Genomic DNA, 27,399 nt, shown 5'->3' with positions numbered 1-27,399 from the left:
CTACTGGATAGGTAATATGTGGGAACAAATAATACCATTCAATATTGACAGACAAAAGAATAAAAGATTAAAACTGATGTTAATACATGTATAACCACTAATACCAATTTATCAATTCACCAAAATCAAAAGAGAAAATAAATATACATCAAAGAAAATACACAGTAAAAAACTAGAACTTTTTTTGGGAATTTGCTCTTTTTGCTTTAAACTATCTTGTGTTGTGTATTAAACAAATGAGTAAATGGATTTACATTTTTGGGAGCTGCACTTTTTTAATTTTTAAATTTTTGTCTTAGAAAGAGAGAGTGAGAGCATGCACATTGAAGGAAGGGCAGAAGGAAAGAGAAGGGGAATCTCAAGAAAACTTTTCACTGAATGCAGAGCTGGACACAGGGCTCAGTTTACAACCCTGAGATCATGACCTCAGCCAAAATCAAGAGTCCAATGCTTAACCACCTGAGCTACCCAGGCACCCTAGGGGCTGTACTTCAAAAAGCTACACAAACAGGTCGTGAACTTATTATAGTTAGAGAGTTCCTGTTAATAAAGATGAAAACAATTTTTTAAAGAAAACATTTTTCTAAGTATTTGGTGATACCAAGGTTTCATTTGAGAGAGCTGGGAAGTGACCTTGAGTTTTTTAATGAAAAGGTCATTCAGTGGAATGATGAAACTAGATTTCATAGGAAATGAATAATTTGAGACAATAATTGAACACTTGACTTTCAAAAAATTGACAGTGAGGAAAAATAAAAAGGGTAATAATATTTCCTACATTATGCAAGTTTTATTGCTTACTGTTTTTATTTTGTTTTAGTATTCTATCCCCACTCTATTAAATACAGATATCTAAGGAAATGGGAATTCGGGCTTCATAATTGGGCCAGAGTTTTGGTGAGGAATTGTCTTATCCTCAGTAGGGTTCATATTATCTATAATAATCAAAGTTAAAAACAAAAACAAAACCCCAAGAACTCCAAAATACTATACATGTCAAATGGAAGAGAAATGAAGACCATGGAAATGATTGTACTGCCAACCTGGTCATTTGTTTTCAAAGGTAAATCCTTAGAGGTTTTAAGAATTATTTGAGTGAGAGTTTACCTATTGTTAAGTAAGCATCAGTAGAGAGCAGTAATTGATTCAAGATCATTTTGTTCCAAAGCATTTGCTTTTTAAATTGAACTGAACATGTAGGCTGGAGTGCTGCACCATCTAGGGATTTTATATCCTAAAACAACAAATTACAGACCTTTCAGTGGAGCATATTTAAGGCAAAACTTCAAGTTTATTGACTATTCATCTATGATATCCTTTACATAAAAAGCCAAGAGTAAAACTTCATGATGTTTATAAATTGATGCTGGGGCTTTTTGTTTGTTTTGAATGACATCTCATGCCATTGTTTCTAGTATATATACTTCTTTCAATCCTGATGCCTACTGATGCCTTTTTAGTAGTTACTGTACTTTATAGATATTGAGCAACTAATTGGATTCAGAATAAGTATTTTAAGATCAGATCCCCCATTACTCTACTTTTTCATTCAGTATTCTTTAAATATGTAAAGGTCTTACTAGTTTGGATCTTTCTGTGCTTATACTAAAACCATCAGTTTTAAAGACATAGAGATTCAAAATTATAAAATGGAAATAGATCATAGGGTTTAAAAGCACAGATAATGTTAAGAAATCTATAAAACAGGTAGTATGGTGAAAAGAATAGCTTGGAGTCAAAATGTCAATGTTGGAATATTGTGTGACATTGGCCAAATTTAACTAGTCTCTCGGTGTCTTATTTTTTTCATGGAATGCTTTTTCTAACTTGTTAGAAAATCACATAAAGTAAGTTCTATAAAAATAATTTTGAAAATGCTAACACATTATAAGATATAAATATTAACATAATATTTAAAGGCTAAAGAGACTCTGTCATGCATAATGTATACATAAGCATAGTTCCTGTATTCTAGAGTTTTGAAAAGCATAGGGAAGCATCACTTTATATAGGAAGATAAACTAAAAGGAAATGGATTTGATCAATGATCACAAAACACATTAAAAGCCTTCCTGTAAGAACAAAATAGAATGTTGCAGAATGCCTAAATATAGTATAGATTTCAAATTTCATTATAATATTGAGATCAATAGTTGACAAAATCAAATTAATCACATTTGAAATCCTGTAGCTTGCTGCTCAGGTATATCATTCAAGTTGGGTCACTTTTCTGGGTATTTACTGTCCCTACTTTCATGTCCTTCATGTGTATTGGCTGCACTGTTATTATAAGTCTCTATTTCAGTCATTGTCAGTTTCCTCCCCAAGTTAATATCTCTAAGATAAAAGTACAAGAATTTCTCATTTAAAATATCTCCAACTACATGTTGCCTATATTTTAAGAAATTAAAAAATCTTTTTCTGGCACATAAAATCCAGCCAAAAAAATATTTCCTCTCAATGCCTTCTTCCATGCATCTCACTTCCTTTTTAACTTTTCACATTTACATGAGTACACATTAATGTTATTGCTGTTGTCTTAATCTGCAACTTTAAGCCTCTTTATATGCCACTGTGAGTATCTAGAATGTCTGCCCCCTCTTTTTCTCCTGGAAAACTCCTACTTCATTCTTTCAGACCCAGTTCATGAGCCAATTCACAGAGAGGCTCTCTCCAACTGTTCTCTGTTAATAACATAATCACATTTCCAGAGTTGTGTTGTAATACCTGTTAAGATGATTTTGTTTCTCACTAAATTGTGAGTTCCTTCATTAGAGATGGCACTTGGCTCATAACTTGTGTTAAATACCTTAAGCATAATTGACAGATAAATGAAAGAACAGAAGAAAGAAAGGGAATATTATAGGCTTAGGACAGAGGATTTAGCCCCCATTCTCAGTTCAGTTCTCTTATTTCTACATCCCTTGTGTAACTGCTACTAGCATATTCTCTGCCTTTACTTCCTGTCCTTCGCTGATCAAAGCAACTATACTTTGTGTATCTGCCATGCAGTAGGGATAGTTCAGTTAATTTCTTCTTTATCCTTATCAGGTAGGACCTAAGGAAAACCTGGAATTCTTATTACAAATATCTGACAATAACCAATATAGTGTTTGTCATGGAATATTCAGAAATGCTACTATTTGTTATTGAAATTTGCTTTCTTCCCCCTCATTTATATGTAGTTAAAAATAAGTGTTCTTACTCGTAATGTGCACTTATATAGTCTTGTCAACCTAGTAAACATTTTATCTACACAGTGTGAAATCTACCTGACTGTAATCACCAAGCTACCTCTATCCCAGCATGGACACCTTCACAGACTACACTCCTTAGAGAATACCATTTTAATAGGGTTTGATTAGAACTATTACCTTTCTACAAATCCCCTAAGTCCCCCCAAAATTACCTAGTGCTTTTATTTTTTATTTTTTTTTTTTAATTTTTATTTATTTATGATAGTCACACACAGAGAGAGAGAGAGAGGCAGAGACACAGGCAGAGGGAGAAGCAGGCTCCATGCACCGAGAGCCCGATGTGGGATTCGATCCCGGGTCCCCAGGATCGCGCCCTGGGCCAAAGGCAGGCGCCAAACCGCTGCGCCACCCAGGGATCCCTACCTTTTAAAATAATTTTTACTGTCATTCTGGTTTACATTAGCTCCTGAATTTAGGGTCAGTGCTTAAATCTGCATATATCCCAGGCTCCTACAAATTTAGGACCAATCTGGTAACAGGAAAAACAAAACAAAACAAAACAAGTTTCCTGCCTGCAAGCTAGTGCAGTCAAAATGTTAACAAGGAATCCAGATTCAATAAATAAGAGTTTCCTCACCAGCAGTAAAATTTCTAGAAACTCCTGCTGTGTAAGCTAGAAGGCTTCAAGCTGAGCTCTTTTTTCAGCGGCAAGCTGCCCTTAGATAAATTACACTGATGACTAAGTAAAACCCAGGTAATGTGAGACTAGAGTATAGCTAACATTCTTCACGTCATGCCCCATTATCAGACTCAATGAAGCAAACCTTTGGAGATCAAAGAATAAAACTTGTCCTCCCTGCTTTTTTGCTGTGTTGAAAATTTTAACTGCTGGTTAGTCTATTTTTAACTTATTTAAATGGAACCAACTGCTTCCTAGCTCAGAGGGTGCTTGCTGAGCTGAAAAACACTGCCTGGTTTGCATGGTCTGTTCATCTAAGGACTGAATGCCCTAGATTTCCTAGGGCAGACTGTTTTTAGAACTTACAGGTTTATGCCCTGGTTATATTATTGGCTTCAATGGAGAAAACTTGAAATCAATCTTGTCGGAGAGAGAAGTCATATTAGGTGATACTACACTGAAAAGCTTAAATGAGAATTGGAATTTCAACCTAATAGGATATATCATAAACAGTTATACTAGGTATAAAATATATAGATGATAAAAATTTAACAAAACTAATAAATTAGACAATAGTGCTTATTTTGGATTAATGATGGAGTTGTAATGATATTAAGATGTTATTATGACTAAAAGACTGATTTGCTACCTTGGCCAACTATATATCCTTAGAGGGTCTAAATCCTGTGCAAGATATAAAAGAATAAACACTTGCCTGTGGTCTAAGAGCACAGATAATCCCTTAGAATCGATGTTTGTTAATCATGTGACCAGTTTTCAAGTGATGCCAGGCAGATTGCAATCTCTCAGTAGGGCATAATCAAGTGAATGAATGCTGGTTTTATGAACGAGGGATCCAAGAAGGCAAGTATATCTAGCAGTTTAAATCTTACGTGTTTTTCTAGAATAAACTCAATCCCAAAGTTTCCTATAATCTCAGAGGTCATACTGAATTTCAATATTATTAATTTGAGCTAATATTTATGTGGCTTTAACATGTATTATCTTTTTTCAAACTTTGGTGTTTGATAGTTCATACTATGACAATTTGGACAATATTTGTGTGTGTGTTTATTTCACTCCTTCAATAAATATTTTGCTTTCTCTTCTAAAATATTAACATTTCTCAGGATGCTTAATGCATAATCTCAACATTAAAATATCTAAAGCTTGTTATAATTATGTAATTCCACATTTATTGCAACTTCTTTAAACAGCAATCTCTTCAGAAGACTTTGTGTAGAGAAAGTTATACTCCGCGTCCTGAAAGCATCCTAATTGTGAAATGTGCTCAGGTATAAAATAAGCTTAGGGAGCTCCTCTGTGAAGGCTCCTTTCAAATGTTTCAGGCAAACAGTTCAAAAGTGCCTATTAGGGAGCAATTCTGCTTTGCTGGGCTAATGACCTGATAGAGGAATAACACTCTGTCAGTTTGAACACAGCCTACTCTCCTAGCAGTCTGAAGGTAGGGATTATCTGTTTTACCACTGAATCTCTAGAGGTCAAAGAGTGCTTTGAACATAATAGATGCTCAATAAATATGTGCTGACCAAATTAAATTGTTTTATTTTTTACGCCTATCATTTGTTCATTGGAATATTTAAATTAATGAGGGTGTTAACAGTGAATAGTGTTTTTCTTTTTAATCCAGTTAAATATCTTTTTTAATTTTTAAAAACATTTTATTTAAATTCACAGTTAAATAGGTTTTTACTATGTCATAGGTACAAGTTTTCTGTCCTAGCTGTAAAGTCTTAATTTTATTGAATCTTTGATAATACTTGCTTTTCTTTTATTCATTCAACTAGCATTTAATGAGGTCCATTCAATAAAGAGCATTGTGCTAGGAAATGAGTATATAAAGATTTATTTATTTATTTTGATTTATGATAGACACAGAGAGAAAGAGAGAGGCAGGGACACAGGAGGAGAGAGAAGCAGGCTTCATGCCGGGAGCCCGACGTGGGACTCGATCCCGGGACTCCAGGATGTCGCCCTGGGTCAAAGGCAGGCTCCAAACCGCTGAGCCACCCAGGGATCCCCAGGAAATGAGTATGTAAAGTGAAAATTAACGCACAATCTGTAAGGAAGATTAGAGTTTCAGGATGAACAAAATCCAACAGAGAATCATCCAGTAATTTAATTGCAATAGATAATACATACTATTTTGGAAAACATGAAGGTAGCTCATTGAGTGTGGAGGACAGGGAGACACCAGGAGTTGGAGAGGGAAAACTGCCTCAAGGGAGGGGATTGAACTGCAATCTGGAAATGAGGTAGAATTAAGGAAAGATATAGGGAAAGTGTTCTCTAGGAATAATGGAAAGTATGTTGTATAGTGATAGTAAGGTAAAGAATTTGGTATGTTGAAAAAAATGAAGAAAAATATGGTTAAAATGTTAAGAGCCATGTTCGCTTTGGCAGCACATATACTAAAGTGCTAAGAGGAGCAAGGCTGGTACCAGATAGTATGAGGAGTATAGGTGAGGGGCTATGCATGCAGTGTAGACCTTTTAGGTCATTTTTACTTTATACAAAGAACCACTGAAAATTCTTAGGCAATATGGTAAAGTGATAGATTTACATTTAAATATATATATATATTTATATAATATATATAAATATATATATATAAATATATATTTATATAAATATATATATATATATATAAATTTAAAAAAAATATATATATATATTAGATGGAAAGTGAATGTGAAGGGTGATGGTGTTACTTTTATCTGCCCAGATCTTGAGAGTGCAGGAAGGAAGAATTTATGGTGCTTTATGGGGGTTGTGTATTTAAATATTGAGGAGAAAGAGGTCTAAGATGAGTCTCAAATTCTGGGATGATCATTTTGAAAGGAATATATATGCATATTGAGCTAAAGCCTCCTAATGTTCATGAGTTCGAATGTTCTCACTCTTGGAGTTTACTTACTGAGTTACAGGGTATCGACATATTCAATTTTCCGGGATGACATCATTTTCTCTCCTACATGGTTACACCATTATCAATTCTAAACAACAGTTTTAAAAGTTCTCTTTATGCCAAATTCTTGGCAACATTTAGTACTATCTAACATTTTACTTTTATTTTTCTGGTGGAACGGATATAAAGTAGTGTCTCAATATGATCTTAATTTGAATTTCCCAATTTTTAGAGGGAGTATAGAGCACCTGGGTAGCTCAGTAGGTTAAGTGTCTGACCCTTGGTTTCCACTCAGGTCATGATCCCAGGGTCAGGGTCGTGAGATGGAGCCCCATCTGTTTGGGCTCCAGACTTGGCAGAGGTCTGCTTGAGATTCTCTTTCCCTCTCCCTCTGCCTCTCCCCCTTGAACTCTCTCTATTCCTCTCCAAAAAAAAATAAACAAATATTTAAAGGAAGAAAAAAAGTTATGCAGCTTTTTAACATTTTTATTAACCAAACTTTGTATCTATGAATCATTTATCTAACTCCTTGTAGTTCATATTCATTTTCTGGTTTGTGTTTCACATTTTTATGGTGTCTGCTAATGAACAAGAGCTTATTGTAGATACATGAATTTATCAATCTATCAATCTCTCATTTGTGCTTAGTATTTTGTGTTTTAAGAAATGCTGCCTTATTCTAATATCAAATATATCCTGTCATGTCTTCTAAAAGTTTTAAAGTTTACCTTTTACATTTAAATGATATGCATGGAAATAATTTCTGCATATAGTGTAAATTAGTGATCCAATGTTATTTTTCCTACTACAATAATTAGTTGTCTAAGCACAATGTATCAAATCATCTACTATGCCTCCATTGACTTCTAACACGACTGTCAAACATCAAATTTCTATATAGGAATGATTATTTTCCATGTTCTATGTCCTGTTCCATTGTTTTTTAGTAAATATTACATAACTTTATTTAATATGACTCTATAGTAAGTCTTGATATTTGGTAGGGTAAATGCGCACGTGTAATTCTTCTTCAGAACACACATGGGTATTCTTGGCTCATGGAATTCTCCAAAAAAATTTAGAATAAACTCGATAAAATTCTTCAGTGCAGAGTGGCCAAAAGCAAGTTGTATTGGGAAAAAGAGAAAAAGAGAGGAGAGAAAGAAGGAAAGTAAAGAGAAAGAGAAAAAAAAAGGGAAGAAAAAGAAAAAAACAAAAACGAAAAAAAAAAAAAGAAGAAGAAAAAGAGAAAGAAAAAGAAAGGAGAAAAAAAGGGGGTGGGGGAAGGAAACAAATCAAAAAGCAAAACAAAACAAAAACAAAAACAAAAACAAAAACAAACAAACAAAAAAAGAACCACCGGGGAGTATCTTCTGATTCTGTGTACTTTAAGTCCCTTGGCTTCTCCTGGAAGTTGTCCGTCTAGCTGGTGTTCTGGGGGAGGGGCCTGTTGTGCTGATTTTCAGGTGTTAGCAGTTGGGGGAGCTGCTGTGCCCCTGCCTGGTGCAGGGCTCAGTGGGGGTTGTTTACCCCGTGAGTCCCCTGGAGGAACAACCGCAGTGGCGGGGCCAGCTCTGCAGCCCTGGAGTCAGCCCCCGCAGTAGCTCCGGAGCTCTCCGTCTGCAGGGCCTGGAGGCTCCGGGCGGGGCCGCTGATCTGCTCAGCTGGGGCAGGAGCGTCCTTGCGGTCCTGGGCCCTCCCAGCCTCTGCCTGTCCCCGGGGAGGCCGGATCCTGGGCTGTGTCCCGGCGCCCTGTGCTCCGGAGCCTGCGCTGGTGGATTCGCGCTCCCGGGCCGCGCAGCCCCCTCCGCGGAGCCGCCGCCCGAGCCCCTCCGAGCTGCTCCTGGAACCGCGCAGCCCCCTCCGCACGGAGCCTCTTCCTCTGCCCGAGCCCCTCCGAGCTGCTCCCGGGGCCGCGCAGCCCCCTCCGCGGAGCCGCCGCCCGAGCCCCTCCTGGCTGCTCCGGTCCCGCCGGGTCCCCCGTGCGCGCTGCAGCCCTTAGGGAGCTCGGCGCACTCTCCTGGGCGCGCAGTTGCAGTTACTGTCCCGGGGAACCCGAGGGCATCCCCGCCCTCCTGGGTCCTGCTCCACCTCCCCGCGAGCCCCTTTCCCCCGGGAAGGTCGGTGCAGCTCCTGCTCCTCCGGGACGGGGCTCTCCTGTCCTGGGGACACTCGCCCCGGCCTCAGCCCGGCTCCTCGCGGGCCCCTCCCCCTTGGAGGCCTTTGTTTCTTTATTTCTTTTTCCCCGTCTTCCTACCTTGATAGAAGCGCGAACTCTTCTCACTGTAGCATTCCAGCTGGTCTCTCTTTAAATCTCAGGCCGAATTCATAGATTTTCAGGATAATTTGAAGGTTTTCTAGGTAGTTTGGTGGAGACAGGTGATTTGGAGACCCTGCTCTTCCGCCATCTTGCTCCTCCCCCCGATAAAATTCTTTAAGAAATCCATTTGGATTCTGATTGGAATTGCATTTAATCTAAGGATGAATTTTAGAATGACAATCTAGAGTCTTTCTGTCCATTCTTAAACTATAACTCTTAATTTGCTTAGGGGCATTTTTCTCCATAAAAGATCTTGCATATTTATAGATCTATTCCTAAGTATCTTGTTATTTTTTTTATAATTGAGTATGTTATTCTTACTCTTTTTATTATTTTTTAACTGTCTGGTCCTTATCTAAAAAGATGTAATTGTTTTTTGCATACTGTTCTTAATCTGGATTTTTTTTTTCTTAATTTGGATATTTTATAAAATTCAATATTATGAATATTTCCCTAGATTCTTATGTGATTTGAATGAAAACAGTCATATCAGCTGTGGCAGATACAGTTTTGTTCTTAATTACAATCCTTACTGAATGAATTTATTTTCCTGGTCTTGCATCACTTATCTGAATACCAAAAATAGTATGGTAGAAGAGTGGTAGTTAGGATCAAACAGTTAAAATATAGAAAGTAATAAGGAAATCATTTTCAATTATACAAAAAAAAATTAAGATACTTAGGAATAAATCTTTTTCCTTCTTTAAGATAATTATGTATTTTTTAAAGATTTTATTTATTTATTCATGAGACGGAGAGAGAGAGAGAGAGAGAGAGAGAGAGATAGGCAGAGAGAGAAGAAGGCTCCGTGCAGGTAGCACAATGTGGGACTTGATCCCAGGACCTCAGGACCACGCCCTGAGCTGAAGGCAGATGCTCAATCACTGAGCCCTCCAGGTGTCCCATAATCATGTATTTCTTGTAGTAGGCTGAAAAATGGTCTCCAAAACATATCCATGACCTAATCCCTGAAACCTAACAATGTTATTTTATATGGTGAAAAAGGGTTCTTTGTTGATGTGATTAAGGATTTTGAGATGGGGAGGTAATCCTAAATTACCAATGTGACCCCTAAATGCAATTACAAATTTCCATATAAAAGAGAGACAGAGATTTTAGGCATAAGCAAAATGAAGACAATGTGACCGAGGAGCCAGAGATAGGCATGACTCAGTCATTAAGTCAAGGAATGCCAGCAGCCAGGAGAAGCTAGAAGAGGTAAGGAACAGATTCTCTGGAGGCAGCATCCTCTTGTTGACACCATGATTTCAGCCTAGTAAAAATAGTTTCAGACTTCTAGCCTCCAGAATTGAGACAAGACAAATGTCTATTTTAAACAGCCTACTTCTTGGTAACTTCTTACAACAGCCACAAGTAACTTAATTTCTTAGTTCTCATTTCTTATTCTTATTTAGAATAATGTTTGTTGCAAGTTTTAATTAGATACCCTATATAAGGTTAAGAATGTGGGGCTTATTATCAGTGTGCTAAAAGTTTTTATAATGAATGGGTGACTAATTAAACAAAATAATTTCTACATTAATTATTTTTCTTTTTTATCTATTAATAGACACATATACAAATATCCTTCTAAGATAAATTATGTTTTTTTCCTAGCATAAACTCAACTTGAGCATGTTGCATGATCTTTTCAATACAACACTGATATGGTTTGCTAATATTTATTTAGACTTTTTGTATCTATACTTATGAGTGAGATTCACCTATAATATTCCTTTCTTGTTCTGTACCTATCTGGTTTGGTATACAAGCTTAAAAATATGAATTAGAGACTGTTGTCATTTCAATCTCTGGAAGAGTTTGTATAATGATGAATAATCAGTTTCCAGGCCAGTTTTAAATTAAATCACCTAAGAAAAGTGATATCAATGTCAAAAACATACTTTTGATAGCACTGAACTTAATAGTGTGTGCATACATGTATGTGTTTAATAACTTCATTCCATTTAAATTAGGGCTAAATGTGAATGTAACTCCTTTACCAAGCAGTTGGATGACTTCACCGGATTATAACACCATTATATTCACCATTATAACATGATTACTGGACTCAGACAAATAGTCTACTCATATTTGCTATGACGCATGGGCATATAAACTAGTGATATTTATTTGGGGTATTATCTTTATGAAATACTTCAGCCAATTGTAGTCATGGAGGGAGGGTCTTGAATAATTTAAGAGCGCAGACTTTAAAGGCTGACTATGTTTAGATTTCAGATATTTGTATTTCTGTGTGACTTTGCACAAGTTACTTCGTCTCTTCAAGACCAGGTTTTCTCATTTATAAAACGGAGATAATAATAATCCTAGTAAGCTCTTCATGTTTGCTGCAAGTCTTCAGTGAGTGAACATATATATAAATGATTTTTTTAATCTAGGAAGGATTTTATAAGCATTAGTGACTAACATTTTTATCAAGTATTATATCTTTTTTTTTCTAAAGGCATTGAAACGTTTCATATCAGTTATCCTGCCCAGTGTCAAAACTTTGTGTATATGTAGCTAACTCCTGATTTGATGTTTGGAATGATTGAATTTTGAAAGCTTGTGACCTGACTATAGAGAAACTAGCCTAAGAAAGGCAAAATGCTAATTAGAAGCCAGATAGTACTCCAAGGTGTGGCTTTTTCTAGCTTACACTCCACCTATGGGTATTGAATTTAAAAAGGAAGGAAATCGCATTTAATGTATGATTTGCCTTTTGATTCATATGTTTTCTTAGATTCTGTCTTGAAATCAATGTGCTTGATGAAATCACTGATGATTAATATTGTGCTGAATTATGTATCCTTTCATTTTAAAGGTTCAAATAAATTATAGACAGAAAAATGTAATATAATTTTTTTATTATAAGAGACTTTTATTTCAGTCCTTCTTCTTTATTTGTTTGCTTGTTAAATACATTTTTGTAGCATGTAGCATGGACCTGAGACTTACTTCTCTTACTATTATCAGATAATTTCCCATGAATTATTAATGTGTCTCTAAATTAATATACAGATTATTTCCTGATGTGATGTAACTATATAATCCAAAAAAAAAAAACTATATAATCCACCTTGTAAATTACAGATAATAATTTCATAACTCTATGCTTGTGCATTAAATAATAATGAGTAGCAATAGATTCATCTAAAAGAAAAATGGGTGAGGAATCCAAAACTTTAAGCACAGTCTATCACATTTTTTTCTCAATGGAATGTTACTTTTTTGGTCAATCAGGGCACATCTGGCAAAAATATTTTTATTGCATATAAGTATCTCAGTCTCCTCTCAAACTAAACTGGCTGATGCTCAACATCTAAAGTTGGATACATACAAACTAAGTTGCCAAGACAGTAGGAAATATATATATTTTGGGGGGTGTGGCATCTGAAAAAAGATAACGTAAATCCTCGAGCTCTTTGTTACATGATTAGTTTAAAAAGTGCCTATGTAGAGTATTACACCAAATAGAGCAGAAACAAAATTCTCTCAATGAAATGTAATTCAAAATCATCCTGAAATATTATATAGCCTTTAGAGTTTACTCAAGTAAGCTTTTTGTGAGTAATGGGATGATTTGATTTTTCTCCCCAAAATAGCAGGAAGAGAGGAAGAAGGGAAAAAGGAAGGGGAAAAAAAAATCAGTTTCTGTGGTGATTTATTTCCCCTTCAGAAAAAGTAAAGAACGTATGTGAAAGTAAATTTTTTTAGCTTTACGTTAGTCAAATAGAAAATAATATAGTCAAGTAGACTAATAGATTTTGATGCTAATTTCTCTCTTTCAGATAGATAGCACAGTTATAAAAGTAGTGCATTAGCAATAGAATAAGATTGTGTACTGATGGAGTTATCAGAGTATTAAAGGAGATAATGTATGTGGAGTTCTTAGTATAGCACAGATACTTATTTGCCATTAATAAATGTAGGTGTTATTAATAATAATAAAGTATTATTATTGGTATTATTGGTAGTAGAAGGAGGCTCTTGAATGCTTTCAAAAGATGATTAAAGGGATCACTGGGTGGCGCAGCGGTTTGGCGCCTGCCTTTGGCCCAGGGCGCGATCCTGGAGACCCGGGATCGAATCCCACGTGGGGCTCCCGGTGCATGGAGCCTGCTTCTCCCTCTGCCTGTGTCTCTGCCTCTCTCTCTCTCTCTCTCTGTGACTATCATAAAAAAAAAAAATTAAAAAAAAAGAGGATTAAAAACCAAGATATAATAACTGGGAGGCAATTTTCCTGTGAGGTGTGTTGGCTTTAGAGAAAGTACAAAACTTTCCCTGACCAATCAGGAAGAAGATTATTAATTAATGTTTACTTCTGTGAAGACTTACAGTCTGCTTTCAAAAATGAGATAAATGCACTTGAAGAGGGAAAACAAATTTTAGAAGATGATAATATATGACTGCTACTGCTAGATTTCAGACCTTCATACAGTACATAGTGTCAGAAAAAAAACAGAGCAGGACAAAAATTACAGTAGCAAAACCAGATTTTATTCATGACTTGTATATGGGGAAAGAGACTTCAGTATACAACTGAGCTCAATTCTGAATACAAGGAAAAGTGAAGATTTATAGTCAAGGAGTGTGTGGAGGAGTGATCAGGAATGGAAAAGTACTAAGAGGTAATTTTTTACTAAAATGACCTCACAGAATTCTTGCTGAAGGCAGGCAGGGTAGTCTGATTCTCTTGGGGGATGGTAGGGGAGGGGGGATTTGGTCAAAGGTCAAAGGTTATCAGATATTGAGGATGAGTAATTTGCTAAACTAACTTTAACAAGATTCTTGCTAAAAGTGAACAAAGAAGTTCAAAAAGTCCAGACCCAGCTAAGGAGAAGATTCAGAGGAGTCTGACTAACGTTTGGTCAAGGAGAGACCCTTTGTCAATGCTACTTACAAGGCTTTGGGTTTTTTAATTTGGATGAACACAGCTAGGAAAAAAAAATCCTGAAGAAATTGGACTTAGGCTGAACCATGATAGATGATTAGAGTAACATCTGAAGGGAAGTCATTGTAAGAACAGTTACCAAAAATACTATTAGAAATTTAAAAACATCCGATACTTAGGCAATAATGGAACCTGCTATAACATGAGAGGAGGATAATAAGGAGTGGCCAATGAAAATACGAGACCAGTTGTAATTAGATCGACAGAGAGTCAGTTACTGGATTGAATTTCACTGGACCCCCAGAGAGCTATTTGTTTTGAACTATACTGTTATATTATTATTAGTCTAATATATTAAACTTTATTGAAATTAATACTTCTAGCAAAGTATTTGCTTATTTCTTAAGCATAATGTTCAGGACAATTTTCTTATATCACATGGTTTCTTCATTATAAAGGCATCCAAGAGAAATTCTTGCCTGATTACTGTTCTAAGAACAATACTTCTCTTGCATAATATATTTAATTCTATTTGATAGATTATGAATTTTATAATTGACTGTTTCTATTGACTGTTAGAGTTGCAGAATTTTATTTGGACAGAATTTGCCAGGTATAGTAAAAGAGAAGTACAGATAGTGGAGATAAAGCATACCAGTTCTTACAGTGGCTTCTGCATCCTTTAACCAATAACAGAACAGTGAGGAAGAAAAGCCTCTTAGCAGATTAGGCCCAAGAGAGCAAATAGAAATAAAAGGAAGAAGAAAGATGATGCCTGTAAAATACTGTAGGAACTACTGACCTCTGCTCTCATCCCCAAGTCTTTGCAACACACACACAGAGATGCACATTTATGTGCCCATACACCACATAAACTAGGGAGCTATAGGGATAAATTTACTTGCTGTGAGATATAAAAAATATATTTTGTTAATTATTTTCCCTGACAATTTTCCAGTCTGGTTAGATACTAGTTATGAACGCAAAATAAAAGCATGTGCAATGTTTAGGCTGGAGGAAAGTGCAAAGAATATTTGTGGGGAGAGTGTAAAGTTACTTTGGTTCAAACACAAGGTTAATTTAAGCAGAAGTAAACAGTGAGTCTACATAAAATGTCTAGGAACAGATGCAAAAGTTAGGAACAGATGTTGGAAGTTTCTGACTATAACACAAAAGTTTAATTTTATTCTCTAACTTAATAGAAAACTGTTTTAGACATTTGTGTAGAGCACTAATGTTATGATAATGGTATTGCAGGAAGATTAATTTGGTAGTGTAACTTTGGTTTATTCTAACAAGTATTTATTGAGTGCCTACTATTTGCAAGATAGTATGTTCAATGTTTCAGGTGATATGAATTGACTTCCTGTTTAAAAGTTTTCAGGATGTGCTTAATAGATGCTATGTGACAGGCATAGTGCTAAGTGCTCAGAATCAAACAGGAGGAAATGGGAGGATGAGGAAGACAAGAACACAAATAATAATATAACGTTTGATTTGGTTACGTTCCCACAAAAACACATAATCAAATGCTACAGCAATTTACAAGAGAAAAAAGGTTTACATCCAATTGACTAGAGAGGATAGCCACTACTGAATTTCTCAAAGGTACTGATGTTTGCCCTTATGAACACATTCCTTATATTTGGTAAACAAAACAACCTTCCAGCCATCTTAAAGAATGCCCACAGTCCCTGGTATCTTTTTTTTTTTTTTTTTTTTAAATAGCAAGTTCATTTGGAATCCTTGTTCCCATCTTGTTCCTTGTTCATGGTTAACCATGGAAATCTTGACACTCATACCAATTTGATGAAGTTCATAGTCCTTTCCAACCTCCCTTCAGGCATCCCAGAAGGGCATTAGAACTGGTTCCCAGGACTTATGGAAAGATATTAAAGTGTGTCAAGGGAAATTTCCCCCATATTGACAAAATCTTCCTCATCCAGCCATATATTTTGTCTTCCTTTATCCAGCACCCTCAGGATTTACTCCCAGGCAAACTGTCCTACTTCTTGCCAGTACTTGTTAGCCAAACCCTGCAACACATTTGGGATATAATCATCCTTCCCCATTAGAAGTCCTAGTGCTCCCCAGTTGAGTTATGCTTAAATGTGATTCTATTTCTTTGTCTGGTGGACTGGAGGAGAGTTAGGTGCAGCTCCTAAAGGAGAAAAGCATTGTCTTATGAGGCATCTTCCCCATCTTTAATCAAAGCAGGGCCACTAATCATCTGACAAAGAAAGTGGACAACTTCTGAAATCCCAGAGAATTCCCTGTAATTGGAGATTTCATGGTTCTTGAGTCTACCCAGATAATCTTGCTGCAGTAGTAAGCCCCTGACTTTAGTATAGAAGGCTTAGTGGTGACAGAAAATTCAGTCTCCTCTCTAGTTTAGCCATTTTTGCAATTATGTGCCTAGTCTTCACTCAATCTGCCATCTGGCTCCAAGAGATAAGAGGCTCTTCAAATACTACCAAAGAGAATATTTGATGTTCATACTTTATATTATATAGAACATTAGTTCATTTGAGCCAGTCATTTTTAAAAGCATAAATTATGCTGAGCAGTAGGCACAGTCTTTGTAATTACTTTCTCCTCTACTTCTCAAATGCCTGAGCGCTTGCACCAAATTGTGCATCTCTCACACCTGCATCCCCTTCCAGTTCACTAACTGAGGAAACTTTAGCAATTGTATTTCTTCAGCATGCCAGGTGTCATCAATATTTAATCTTTTACAAATGATGGGGTCCTTATTATAATATGGCCAGAGAGTAAACCAATTCTAGAATCCTTTAGTCTATTTCCTAGGGCTATTTGTGTTATAAACTGTTTTAACCCAGGCCCCCAAGATCCTGAGATGAGATTCTTGTACAGTGGATTCATTGAATATGTGCTTTTAATATGAAACCTTTAAAGAAGTGAAGGAAATACAATATGGCAGAGAAAGAAATGAGACAAAGATGGATTAATCTAAATCTAGCCTTAACCTGACCTCATGGGAAATTTTGAATGGTACCACAGCATTGTCTCACCAAGAGGAAATAAGGCTGGGCTTCTGTGCCTTTCTTCATTCAGTCACCAGCTGGGAGATAGTTCACGAAGGAGACAGAGTATTCAAGGCATTTCTAGGCAGAGTGGCTTTCATTAAGCGTCAAGATTATAAAATGAAGTCAGACTCTTTATTGCATGTCCCAACAGTGACTGCTAGAGAAGGCCAATCCAAATTTTACCTCTTAATTCATAAACCTTTAAATTCTCACTATTCGAGACATAGAACCATAGGTTAGCTATTAGTTTGGCCATATTTACCACACCTTGAAGGATAATACTCCAACCCTACTGTGTTGCTGTCTCCAAGCTGACATCCTAACTAATGGATCATACCGCATCATTAGTCCTGCTTCTTTGATATGGGATATTTGATAAGAAACTTGTGCCTATTGAAATGGTCTTCCTTTACCATGAAATGGTCCCTTGAGTGGAGGCAATATTACATAGGATCAGATATCAACACCTGAATAATTCTAGGAGTCTTATGCTAGTATTGTTTGGGGGAGGCAGACTCATTTCATGGTAGATATCATTTGTGAGAAAGAGTAAATTGCTACATTCTCTAAATTGGAAGACATCTGATCAACCATGTAAATAACAGGTATTATGAAACAATTATGCCATGTGCAGAGCTCAATATTTGTCTCTGCTGCTGACAGTGACAATAACTAGATTAGCTTTGACAAAATGAAACTTATACTATTGAACTAACGTATAGCCTCTATCTCTGCCACCATGGCAACTATGTTCATTGGCCCATTGAGGCAGCACTCATGTGGCCAAGAATAGAGTCTGACTAACATCCACAGAACCAATGATCCTGCCCACCTGATTTTTAAAAATTACCTCTGATGTGGATACTTTCTGAGGGCAGTAAGATTAGATAAAACTATTCTTATGCTTTCTGTCTAATTTCATTAGTCTATTTGCATAATTCCCTTTTTTAATTGAAATTATTTGACGTAACATTGTATAAATTTAAGGTGTACATGTTAATTTGACACATTTATATATTGTAATATGATTGCCATCATAGTGATGATTAACACCTCTACACTATTACACAATTATCATTTTTTTTAAAGATTTTATTTATTCATAGAGACACAGAGAGAGAGAGAGAGGCAGAGACACAGGCAGAGGGAGGAGCAGGCTCCATGCAGGGAGACCAATGTGGGACTCGATACAGGGTCTCCAAGATCACGCCCTGGGCTGCAGGTGGCGCTAAACCGCTGCGCCACCGGGGCTGCCCCAATTATCATTTTTTAGTGGTTGGAATAGTTAAAGTATTTTTGCAAGTTTTTCAATTATAATACAATATTCTTGTCTATATTTACCATAACATTGGATTTCTAGGGCTTATTTCTACTAGTTGTAAGTTCATACCCTTAAAGAAGATTTATCTGATCCCCTCATCCCCCATCCCTTGATAACTAACATTTTACCCTTTGTTTTGTTTTTTCAAATTTGACTTTTTGTTCTACATATAAGTGATATCATAGAGTATTTGCCTTTTTCTGCCTGACTTACCTCACATAGCATAAGGTGCTCAAGGTCCATCCATGTTACTGTAATTGGCAGATTGTTCTCATTTCTCGTGGCTAAATAATCTCTCTCTCTCTCTCTCTCTCTCCCTCCGTGTGTGTGTGTGTGTGTGTGTGTGTGTATGTGTGTGTGTGTGTGTATCATATCTTCTTTATCCATTCATCCACTGATGGACACTTAGGTTGTTTCCGCATCTTGACTACTATGAATAATGCTGCAGTAAATATAGGGGTGTGTGTCTTTTCAAAATCCCTTTTTTGAAGGGACAGGGGTATATACCAAGAAGTGGAGCTAATGGATCATATGGTAGTTCTGTTTTTAATTTTTTGAGGAAATTTCATGTTGTTTTCTACAGTGGATGAGACAATTTGCATTTCCACTAACTTTGTTCAAGTTTCTTTTTTCTCCACATCCTTACCAGTACTTGTTATCTCTTATCTTTTTGATGATTGACATTCTAACCTAAGAGGTTTGATTGCATTTCCCTGATAATTAGTGATGTCAAGCATATTTTTATGTACCTGTCAACCATTTGGATATCAGATTTTTTGTTACTGATTTTTATGAGTTCTTTATATATTTTGGATGTTAACCTCTCAATAAAGGTTTTGCAGAGATTTCTCCCATTCAGTAGTTTGTCTTTGTGTTTTGGTTGTTTCTTTTGCTGTGCAGAAGATTTTAAATTTGATATAGTCCCATGTGTTAATTTTTGCTTTTGTGATTTTGGTGTCATATCCAAAAAATCATTGCCAAGACCAATGCCAAGGAGCTTCTTCCCTACTTTTTCTCCTACGAGTTTTATAGGAACAGATCTTATGTTTAAATCTTTGCTCCAATTCGAGTTAATTTTTGTTGGTGATGTAAGATAAGGTCCCAATTTGATCCGTATGAGTTTATTCAGTTGTTTCAATACCATTTATAAAGAAACTGTCTTTTGCCCATTTGGTGTTTTTGGCTCCCTAGTCATTAATTAGTTGACTGTGTATACAGAGTTTAATTATGGCCTCTCTATTCTGTTCCATTGGTTTATATGTCTTTTTTTGTGCCAGTACCATACTGCTTTTATTGTATGGAAACTTACGGGAAGCATCCAAAGCAGTTCAAAAGGAAAATTTATAGCAATAACTGCATATATTAAGAAATAGGTCTTAAACAAGAATTCGTGTGTCTATATTTCAGCTACTTGTCTCTATAAAGTGGATGACTATATTGTTCCTGGATCTCCTAACACTAGTTAATTTTATGTTACTCCTGACTGGCACAATAATGCAGTGCAATATTGTTCAGATAGCACCATCTTATTTGTGAATTAGGCTCACAATTTTTCCTTCTTATAAAGATGGTTGACTGGATCATTACATGAGACCATAGGTATGAGTTGAGGAAGAGGAGCTAGAGAGATTGATGTAGGTGACATAGCTATTTGAGTCACTTTTCATGTGACTAACTCATGCCTTTTTAACCTGTTTAGCTGTAGTTCAAATGTACTACTTAAGTCATAAAATGATAGTCCCCATGTCTTTAGTTGTGACAACTCTTGAAGCACAGTTTCAGTCACAATTTGATTCATTGTCAGAGCTCTAAACTCTATTAGAGACTGTAGTTTGTCAGAAGCTGATTTTCAAACATTGAGTTTTCTGCTGTAGAACCTACGGTATTACTCCAGAACCAAGGGATTCATCCTATAAGAGCATATCAGAGTATGCACAACATCCTTATATGCCATGGATACCTCTAGCATTTTTGATCTGTTAGTTTATATGCTCGGAGGCAAGGCAGCATTCATGATAGTCTGGAACTGTTGAAGAATTTGCTTTCTCTGGCAAGGGCTTAAATTTGCAGCCTTCTGAATCATCTCAAAATGTATCAAATGAGTATTGCCCATTATATTAGTCAGGATTCTCCAGAGAAACAGAACCAATAGATTATATATCTTATAAATATATCTATATCTAGATATCTATATATGTAGATATAATATCTAGATATAGATATGTAGATATAATTATATATAATTGATTCACACAATTTGTCATCTGGAAGCTGGTAGTGTAATTCAGTCCAAGTTCAAAGGACAATACCAAGTTCAGTGGACAATAGCATCAATGTCTCTATTAGATTCTGAAGGCCCAAGAAACAGAGGTACTGATGTCCTAAGGCAGGAAAAGGTAAATGTCCCAGCTCAAGCAAAGAGAACAAATTAACTCTTCCTCTGCATCTTTGTTCTATCAAGGTCCCCAGTAGAATGGACAAAGGCCACCCACATTGGGGAGGGTGATCTTCTTACTCAGTCTACCAATTCAAACACTAATCTCCTCTGGAAATACCCTTGTGGTGGTAGCCATGGGCTGGAGTTGGGGGGATAAATAGAGCACAAGGATTTTTAGGGCAGTGAAAATACTCAGTATTGTAGCATAATAATGGATATGTATTTTTATACATTTGTCCAAATACATGGAACGTACAACACTGAAAGTGAATTCTAATGTAAAATATGTACTTGGGTGATTATGATGTGTCAGTTTGGATTGACCAGTTTTAACAAATGTGCCACTCTCATTGGGGATGTTGTTAATGCTGGAGTTTATGCATGTGTGTAAGCAGGGAAATCTTTGCAACTTTTAATTCTGCTGTGCACCTAAAACTGTACTAAGATAAAGTCTTTACAAAAAAAAAAAAAACACATAAGATACTACTACAGAACCATAAGAATGGCTAGAATTATAGAGACTCCAGTACCAAGAGCTGAAGGGAACATGTTAAAAATACCTCTCTCATGTATTGCTGATAGGAGAGTAAAATGGTACAACCACTTTAAAAACAATTGGAGGTGGCTTATAAATTTATTTTTTTAAATATTTTATTTATTTGTTCATGAGAGACCAGTGAGAGGCAGAGACACAGGCAAAGGGAGAAGCAGGCTCCATGAGGGAGCCTGATGTGGGACTCCATCCCAGGAACCCAGGATCACTCCCTGACCCAAAGGCAGATGTCCAAACACTGAGCCACCCAGGTGCCCCAACTAGCAAAATTCTTAAATAGATTATCCCTTTAATGCATTAGCAACATGTTTAGGTCAATATATGGTAGAGAAAATTTTTTTTTAATTTTTTTATAAATTTATTTTTTATTGGTGTTCAATTTGCCAACATATAGAATAACACCCAGTGATCATCCCATCAAGTGCCCCCATCAGTGCAGGTCACCCAGTCCCCCCCACTCCCCGCCCACCTCCCCTTTCCCAGAGTTAGGAGAATCTCATGTTCTGTCTCCCTTTCTGATATTCCCCACTCATTTTTTCTCGTTTCCCCTTTTTCCCTTTCACTATTTTTTATATTCCCCAAATGAATGAGACCATATAATGTTTGTCCTTCTCCGATGACTTACTTCACTCAGCATAATACCCTCAAGTTCCATCCACATTGAAGCAAATAGTGGGTATTTGTCGTTTCTAATGGCTGAGGAATATTCCATTGTATACATAAACCACATCTCTTTCGATGGACAACGAGGCTCCTTCCACACAGTTTGGCTGTTGTGGACATTGCTCCTAGAAACATCAGGGGTGCAGGTGTCCCGGCATTTCACTGCATCTGTATCTTTGGAGTAAATCTCCAGCAGTGCAATTGCTGGGTCGTAGGGCAGGTCTATTTTTAACTCTTTGAGGAACCTCCACACAGTTTTCCAGAGTGGCTGCACCAGTTCACATTCCCACCAACAGTGCAAGAGGGTTCCCCTTCCTCCACATCCTCTCCCACATTTGTGGTTTCCTGCCTTGTTAATTTTCCCCATTCTCACTGGTGTGAGGTGTTATCTCATTGTGGTTTTGATTTGTATTTCCCTGATGGCCAGTGATGCGGAGCATTTTCTCATGTGCTTGTTGGCCATGTCTATGTCTTCCTCTGTGAGATCTCAGGTCATATCTTCAGCCCATTTCATGATTGGATTGTTTGTTTCTTTGCTGTTGAGTTTAATAAGGTCTTTATAGATCTTGGAAACTAGCCCTTTATCTGATACGTCATTTGCAAATATCTTCTCCCGTTCTGTAGGTTATCTTTAGTTTTGTTGACTGTTTCTTTTGCTGCGCAGAAGCTTCTTATGTTGATGAAGTCCCAATAGTTCATTTTTGCTTTTGTTTTTCTTGCCTTCATGGATGTATCTTGCAAGAAGTGGCTCTGACCAGTTCAAAAAGGATGTTGCCTGTGTTCTCCTCTAGGATTTTGATGGAATCTTGTCTCACATTGAGATCTTTCATCCATTTTGAGTTTATCTTTGTGTCTGGTGCAAGAGAGTGGTCTAGTTTCATTCTTCTGCATGTGGATGTCCAATTTTCCCAGCACCATTTATTGAAGAGACTGTCTTTCTTCCAGTGGATAATCTTTCCTCCTTTATCGAATATTAGTTGACCATAAAGTTGAGGGTCCACTTCTGGATTCTCTGTTCTGTTCCATTGATCTATGTGTCTGTTTTTGTGCCAGTACCACACTGTCTTGATGACCACAGCTTTGTAGTACAACCTGAAATCTGGCATTGTGATACCCCCAGCTATGGTTTTCTTTCTTAATATTCCCCTGACTATTTGGGGTCTTTTCTGATCCACACAAATCTTAAGATGATTTGTTCTAACTCTCTGAAGAAAGTCCATGGTATTTTGATAGGGATTGCATTAAATGTGTAAATTACCCTGGGTAACATTGATATTTTCACAATACTAATTCTTCCAATCCATGAGCATGGAGTGTTTTTCCATCTCTTTGTGTCTTCCTCAATTTCTTTCAGAAGTGTTCTGTAGTTTTAGGATACAGATCCTCTACCTCTTTGGTTAGGTTTATTCCTAGGTATCTTATGCTTTTGGGTGCAATTGTAAATGGGATTGACTCCTTAATTTCTCTTTCTTCAGTCTCATTGTTAGTGTATAGAAATGTCACTGACTTCTGGGCATTGATTTTGTGTCCTGCCACACGGCCAAATTGCTGTATGAGTTCTAGCAATCTTGGGGTGGAGTCTTTTGGGTTTTCTATGTAGAGTATCATGTCATCTGCGAAGAGGGAGAGTTTGACTCCTTCTTTGCCAATTTGAATGCCTTTTATTTCTTTTCGTTGCCTGATTGCTGATGCTAGGACTTCTAATACTATGTTGAATAGCAGGGGTGAGAGTGGACATCCCTATCTTGTTCCTGATCTTAGGGGAAAGGCTCCCAGTGTTTCCCCATAGAGAATGATATTTGCTGTGGGCTTTTCATAGATGGCTTTTAAGATGTTGAGGAATGGTACCTCTATCCCTATACTCTGAAGAGTTTTGATCAGGAATGGATGCTGTATTTTGTCAATTGCTTTCTCTGCATCTATTGAGAGGATCCTATGGTTCTTGTGTTTTCTCTTGTTGATAGGATCTATCACATTGATTGCTTTGAGTGTTGAACCAGCCTTGCATCCCGGGGATTAATCCCACTTGGTCATGGTGAATAATCTTAATGTATTGTTGGATCCTATTGGCTAATATCTTGTTGATAATTTTTGCATCTGTGTTCAACAGTGATATTGGTCTATAATTCTCCTTTTTGGTGGGGTCTTTGTTTTTGGAATTAAGGTGATGCTGGCTTCATAGAACAAGTTTGGAAGTATTCCATCTCTTTCTATCTTTCCAAACAGCTTTAGTAGAATAGGTATGGTTTCTTCTTTAAACGTTTGATAGAATTCCCCTGGGAAGCCATCTCACCCTGGACTTTTGTGTCTTGAGACTTTTTTGATGACTGCTTCAATTTCCTCCCTGGTTATCAGCCTGTTCAGGTTTTCTATTTCTTCCTGTTCTAGTTTTGGTAGTTTGTGGTTTTCCAAAAATGCGTCCATTTCTTCTAGATTGCCTGATATTGGTGTATAGCTGCTTATAATAAGTTTTTTAAATTGTTTGTATTCCTTGGTTTTGGTGGTGATCTCTCCTTTCTCATTCATGATTTTATTAATTTGAGTCTTTTCTCTCTTCTTTTTAATAAGGCTGGCTAATGGCTTATCTATCTTATTAATCCTTTCAAAGAACCAACTGCTGGTTTTATTGATCTGTTCCACAGTTCTTCTGGTCTTATTTCATTGAGTTCTGCTCGAATCTTTATTAATTATCTTCTTCTGCTGGGTGTAGGATCTATTTGCTGTTTTTTCTCCAGCTACTTGAGGTGCAAGGTTAGCTTTTGTATTTGAGTTCTTTCTAGTTTTGGGATGGATGATTGTAAATTCAATTTTTTAAAAAAACAAAACTGATCCTCCACTATGCATACACAGGCTAAAATAACATAAAATAAAATAAAATATAAAATAAAATAAAAAGTACTTTCTTGTGTTAATTAATCACAATTCTATTCTTTCACTTCCTCAGGCCAGAAAGTTTGTAGTCATCCCTGAGTCTTTTTTTTTTTTTCAAGCCTCACATCCAACTCATCAGTAAATCCTATTTGCCCTATCTTTAATATATATCTAAAATTATACCACCTTTCACCCATTGTTACTATCTTTGCCCAATTTAGCATTATATTTCACCCAGATTATTGCAAAAGCATTCTATACTGATCCTCCTGTGAATGCCCTTCCTTCCCTTATTTTTAATATAGTAGCCAAAGTAATCCCATGAAAACAAGCTTCCAAATGGCTCTCTCTTGCTCATAGCAAATACCAGTGTCTTCACAATGATGTATATATCTAAGTATCTGACTTCCTAATTGCCTTTCAGATGTCATTTTCTTCTACTCACTCTTTTGCTCTTATTAATTACTAGAAAATTGGAACTCCTGCTGCTTCATGCTCACTGGGGGACTAGTGCTTTTAAGAATACTCTGTCTAGATTGCTTTTCTATCAAATACCTATGTGACTCACTCCCTCATCTCCATTAGGTCTTGGTTCAAATATCTGTTTTCTCAATGAGGCTTTTCCTTGCCAACTGATTTAAGTCATAATGCTTTCAAACTGTCACTCCCTATCTACCTTTCTTATTTTATTTTCTCTAATAGCTCTTACCACCACTCGTATACTATATGGTTTACTTATGCATTTGTTTTTTGTCTATTGCTATCCAGTAGGATGTAAACTCAGACTATAAATTTGTTTCACTTACTGCTGTTTCCTTGGTGTCAAGAACAATGACTGGAATATACTAGATGCTTGATAAATAATATAACTCATTAAAATAAATATAATTTCTCCATATATCCCTTAAATGATAGATATAATGAGAATAAGATCATAGGTTAGGTTCCTTTATAGATCAATTTCATATCTTTAAGTAACAAATATATTTTATTAACTGTTTTTCAAGAAGCATTTATTCATTGCTTAGTATAATCAGGTTATTCTGACAAGCATGAAAGATACAACAAAGAAGATTCAGCTTGGATTTTGAAAGATTTTTCTCAGCTAGAGAATTTGAAAAAGAAATCACAAAATGAAGATAATACAGGGAAGACTATAGTGAGACCCACAATAAAAGCAAAAGTGAGGAATGATGATTTATTGAACATCTATTTTAATCATGGCAATCATAAAAAAATAATGTGGACATTTCTACTATCTGAGCTTCTGTTCAATCAATCTCTAAGTCAGAGGTTATATTTACTCCCTAGTCCTTTCCAAGGACAGTCATTTGGATAATGTATTAATTATTATTAGCTTCAGAAAATAAAAAAACTAATGCCTCCCGATCCTAATAAATAGAAGGCATGTCAATTTATTTACATTTAGCCATGATGCAGGTCAATCTTATTTCCTACAAAGAGTCAAGAAATGTCAAACATTATACAACATAATTTTATTTCTATATAGGTCTAAGAGCAGTTTTTTCTCCAAATAGTTTAAATCACTTCCACATAATATTTTTTGATGTTCTCCTAAGATGGATAGAGGCTGCTGGCATCACAGATTTATCTTTTCCTAGACTCACCAGGGCCAAAAATAATGTTGCTAACTTGGGCCATCCTTCTTGTAAATATTCATCATCATGCCACAAGTTAGATCCAGAGACAGAGAGTAGATGGACCAGGACCAATTCATCACTTTTACATGAAGGAGCATATATCGTGTGAACTGCAAATAGCAGTATTTTATTTAGATATGGAGGTTGGCATTAATATTATTGAAACTCTCAGTATTATTGGGAGCATAATTTAATGTGGTTTATGTAGATTTCCTTTATGGTTTTTATGCCCCAAACTTCTAAATATTGCATTAAAAATATGGAGAATAGGAAAGCATGCATTCATTAAGTTAATAGTGAAAGCCTATAATGCCAGTAAAAGCAAATCAGTTAGATTAAATGGTTACAGTATACTCATATAGAAAATTAATTTCAACAGTGATAATCATTATTATCTGAAATCCATCATCAGGAGAGATTATGTTGGAATATTAAAAAAAAAAACAACAGTGCACATGCTTAAAGTTATGGTCTTTTTTTCATTTTCACCTCCATTACCCTAGTCCACTTTTAATGTGCTTAATTTCCCAGTGTGAAAAAAGTAATTGTCATATTTCCCATCATTAGATAAGTATACAAAACAGCAAAAATTTGTCTCATTTTAGGCTATGTCATAGAAACTGCATTGCATTAGGAAACCAACTCAGGTATTGGTTCCATTTCTGTCATTTACTGGCTCTATGATCTCAGGAAAATAATAAAACTTGATAGAGATTTTATTTCCTGAACTAGAAAATGGGACTAAATATATCTGTCTTAACTATGTTAAAAGATTATAAAAAATGATGGAATAGTGTGTTTCAAATTTTTGTTTTTACAACCAT

The sequence above is a fragment of the Canis lupus genome, chromosome 21 (genome assembly GCF_011100685.1).
Source record: "Canis lupus familiaris isolate Mischka breed German Shepherd chromosome 21, alternate assembly UU_Cfam_GSD_1.0, whole genome shotgun sequence".
In the NCBI taxonomy this organism is placed as follows: Eukaryota; Metazoa; Chordata; class Mammalia; order Carnivora; family Canidae; genus Canis; species Canis lupus.
This window is presented reverse-complemented; position numbering follows the sequence as displayed.